This window comes from Acyrthosiphon pisum, chromosome X (assembly GCF_005508785.2).
Source record: "Acyrthosiphon pisum isolate AL4f chromosome X, pea_aphid_22Mar2018_4r6ur, whole genome shotgun sequence".
Classification (NCBI taxonomy): Eukaryota; Metazoa; Arthropoda; class Insecta; order Hemiptera; family Aphididae; genus Acyrthosiphon; species Acyrthosiphon pisum.
The window spans coordinates 94,126,471-94,131,039 of NC_042493.1; the positions used below are offsets into that span (position 1 = coordinate 94,126,471).

At 25.3% G+C, this 4,569-nt stretch overlaps 1 long non-coding RNA gene across 1 annotated transcript; it reads left to right on the top strand.

The window, feature by feature from the left end:
• The first annotated feature begins 235 nt into the window (after positions 1–235).
• LOC107885201 lies at positions 236–3,032 on the top strand. The gene is made up of 4 exons (XR_001680368.2): positions 236–503; positions 586–718; positions 2,682–2,808; positions 2,873–3,032. It is a non-coding gene; the product is annotated as an uncharacterized LOC107885201 (long non-coding RNA).
• Positions 3,033–4,569: the final 1,537 nt, after the last annotated feature.

Below are 4,569 nucleotides of genomic sequence, written 5' to 3' on the forward strand. Positions count from 1 at the left end.
TTACTAGACGTAGACTGAAGAAATATAGAGATATAATATCTTAGTCCGTGACCATAATATAAAGGATTTTTGGATTTTTGGATCTCACTTGTTGATAAAATATGATAACACAGAACAGCCCACTCTCAATCACGATTTAAGATAGTACTATCTTAAATCGTGCTCTCAATCAAACCGTGCTCGGTGCGTAAGTATTATCATGCATTTGTATTAGATACAAAATATTATACCTACCTAATATAAAATTCCTAATGTTGACAATGTTGTCATTTATTAAAGAAACCAATATTAACGAAGACTATAGAGACTAGAGAATAGAAATGTCTTGCTGTATGCATAGTACCTTGGGCTGCTGTAAGGATCGTGGTCAAACATAATTCGTGGATAGGATTGCGAATTGTAATACATGAAATTCAAATCAAGCCGCTCAAAATTGCAACACATTATTTTGTGTGTATAACTATTATGTATAGGTACCTAATAGACATTTTTGAAATTCTTCTGTGAGTAAAAGAAAAATATTATAATAATGTTGTTGTCTGGTTTACGATGCATAGTCGATATTAACGTACATTTTTATTCTAGCGGAGGTGTGTATTTCATGTTGTAAATTGGATTAATGTACTGGTATCATATTATTATATCTGCTGAAAAGAAACACTTTCAAAAACCACTCAACACATTAAAACCCGTCCGTGATGGAACGAAACTCAATGACGTAAATACACCAGACTTGTTTGAAGACTACATTAGCTATGGTTCCAAAATATGCTCAAAATAATTTTAGCGTTATGTACTATAATAAGTACTATCATTGATCCTGCCTAAAATGTATTTAAACCACTAAGACACTAAGTGCATATTATTATATAGTAGGTACCTATAACACTACTTTCCCAGGCTACTTTTTTTTCAATTAGCCGAGTCTATATTCGCTGGTAGGTTAAATTAAGTCAATGGCGTCACAAAAATATGCTAAATAGGGGGCTTTGGAGATGAACCCCCCAAAAATTTACTACATTTTGTTTCAAGCCTATTCAATATTATTAACACGTTGACTGCGTACTGACGCCAATTGGCATCATAAGTATCATTCAGCAACGCGTTTGACGCCAAATGGCGTCTAATATAGATTTAAAATAAATGGTTTAAAATTCCCTACGCGTGGCTGAATATTAATTTATAATTATTTAGCGCGGATTAAACGCATGTTTTTTTTTAAGATGTAATACATACGTCGTTATGAGTAGTTTCTTTATTTTTTTTAAAATTTATTTTGTTTTTACTTTTATCATACGCACTGGGTGAAAACAGCAAAAAGACATACGCAGTCTACGTGTTAAAGTTGGGCTTTAGGCCCCCCAAACTCTAACACTATTTGCGCCTACGGTCACTAACATACTTTTTGTGACAGTTGTTCGAAACAATGTTAAGTGGGTGACTAATTTTCTCATTTTTTTAACATATTTTTTAATATTTATAAATACTTACTACTTATATTTGACTATCATAATTAAACAAGAAATGTAATGTTGATTTTCATTCAATATAACAAATTACCATTATACAATAGCCAATAGGTGTATTTTACTGTTTTACTCAAGAAATGAGCCCATAGGTAACAAAACGCATGTTGTATTCTTGTATGTAATATTCGAAAATAGAAAATTACATGTTTGTGGAAAAACAATTTTTTAAAAAAAGCCGGGTTGGAACGTAAAATACAGTACAGTATATAACACGTATTATACGTATGTATAAAACGTATAAAAGTTTTTTTTTTGCTGGATTGAACAGTTCTTATAAAGTTATAAATGTATAATAATAAATAATAATTGTCATATTTTGTGATAATTTTTTTAATTTTTTTATATTAATTACTAAGTACCATTTAGTTCATATTTATTCTGTCTTAATAAGCTACTTTAATATTAATAATTATTATTTCATAATAACAAAAAATACATTTGTGATAATTAAATAATTTTTCATATTAATAAAAATATATATGTTTTTGTTATAACTTAAAATTACAAAAAAAAGACATTTGTATTGTTTTTAATTGTATTCTAAATTTAAGGAAATTTAGTATGTCTTAGTCGTTATTTAGTTTTATACGCATATGTTACCAACCCTGAAAAAAAGTCAGCCAGTGAAGTAGTTTTGTTCCGATTATATTTTATTTACTTATATCTATTAGTTATTACTAGTGCAAAGGATGTTGTATTTGTAAAAGTTGGTAAAATTAATTGCATTATTTCACTAAATAATTACAACGTTCTGTTGTAAATGTTTTAAATTAATTTTTATTGACTTATTATATTTTTTTTACGTCAGGGTTCACAGTATACTTTGAATAAATATTTAGCAAAACATAATTTTACATTTATTTTTATCTTTGTTTTTTCTTAAACAATATTTGAATTCTGCAAAAAAAAAAAATATCTTTAATTTTGTTTAACAATCTAAACTACTAACATAATTGAGTTTGTTTGAAAAATCTTTGTTTAAAATTTTAATGTTTATACATTTGCCGATTTTGGATTTTAATTGATACTTACTTGGAACCCATTTAAAATTTATTTAGGAAAATGGAAACAGTAGAAGAAAAGTTGCAAAAGCAACAACATCTGTTCCCTAGTTATTAACATTTGTTGATCATGTACAATTATTTTTTTTAGATTTAACTGTTTGTTAAATGTGTTGGATATACTGATGAATTTGTTGAAAAAAATTCATTCATTAGTTTATGAACAACATTTATAGAATTGTATAAATGTAGAAAAATATCTGATGACAATAATCCAGGTAAAGGTTTGCTCACAATTAGTTATTACGTTTTGTTAATTATTAATTGTGGATTATTTTACAGCAGTGAATATGAGCGAACACATTATTATCATTCATAATTTCTCTTAACTGTTTGGTTTATATGTGATATTGTTTTATAAAGTTGATTGCAAATACCTATGTTGAATATTTTATTTATTATATCAAAACAATTTGTATTTGCACAATACTAATCAAAAACAAATATCTTGAGGTTTGTATTTTTATTTTAAATCTTATAACTAAAATAATAATGTTTTTTTTTTTTGCAAATAATTTTTCTTCTTGTATATATAACGTATACTTTAAGAACTAAAAACCCCAACTATTTACGTTCTATTTGATAAATATGAACTTAATAATTTGTATATTATATTATCTCTCTTAACGCAATATATTAATTTATTTATAAGTATTTCGTGATTTATACAATCAAAAACTTTTTTGACATCAAAGAATTTTCCTAGAACTTTGTTACCACTTTTTAGGTTTGTATGAATAAACTCTATTTATGTATTGTATAATTACACAGTAATTGTATTTAAATTAAGTATAAGTTTTAATTTGTAACTCTCTATCTTTACCACAAGCATAGCTTACAAAAGATAGATAACTCCAAATGTATAATATATAATTGTATATTTGTTTTTTTTTTTTAGACAAATTAAATAAATAATACTTTCTAAAATAAAATATTGATGACTTATTTTTTAATTTTATAGTGTGAAAGCCATAAAACACAATGGAAATGGAAAGTATCTGAGTATTCCAACCTAAAATGAAAGCCAAATAATGCAATGGAAAATGGAAATTGGATATTTGTGATCAATTTGAGATAAAAACATTTGAAATTTATTCTTTCAATCGAGTATTTTAAATATAATTTATTAAGTGTGTTAGAAACTAAAATGTACACTAATAAATGATAATAAGTAATAGTTTCAAGTAACCCTGTGATTAAAACTAATTTTGAGTACCACACCAATAACCTATAGATTTGGAAAAAGAATATTGGGTAAGCAAATTCAATAGCAATAAATATTGATATATTTTACATTATTGCAATATTACATTATAAAATTTCCATTTCAGTGAAAATAATGATAACATAGACGGTGACAACAAAAAAACCATTACTTCTATACTTACAGGTTACAAAATAACATGGGCTTTTTTATAATTAAACTCTTATTGCTTTAATGTTTTCCATCATAACACAATTCTCTTTCATTAAAAAAATTTTATTTATAATAAATTAACAATATTTGTTAGATAATGCATATTTTTTTTCTTGTAAATCCTTAGTGAAGTTATTTATGTAATATTAACTATCAAGTTATGAGAACAAAATGTCAAAAATATTAAACCTTACAAAATATGATCACTAATACCACCAGAATTATTACATTTACCTTTTTTTTTTTTTTAGTTTGAACTGACATCAAAGGAGGGTCTGTTTGCACAATACTACTCCTTATTACTTTACTAAACCTACCTACTGCCACAGTGTTATTAAATTACTTTTAAAAGTAATTAAGTTATTTTACTCGTTACTTAAAGATAAATGTTATAAAGATTTAAGTTACTTTAGTAGTTACTCATATAACATTCTAATGAAATTACTTTACTTTTCAAATTTAAAAGTAACTACTTTAGTAAATAACTTATTTTTTTAGTATCTAAGCAATTTACTTTCATTCAATAAACAACTTAACTAGAAATATACTATAGTAAAAATTT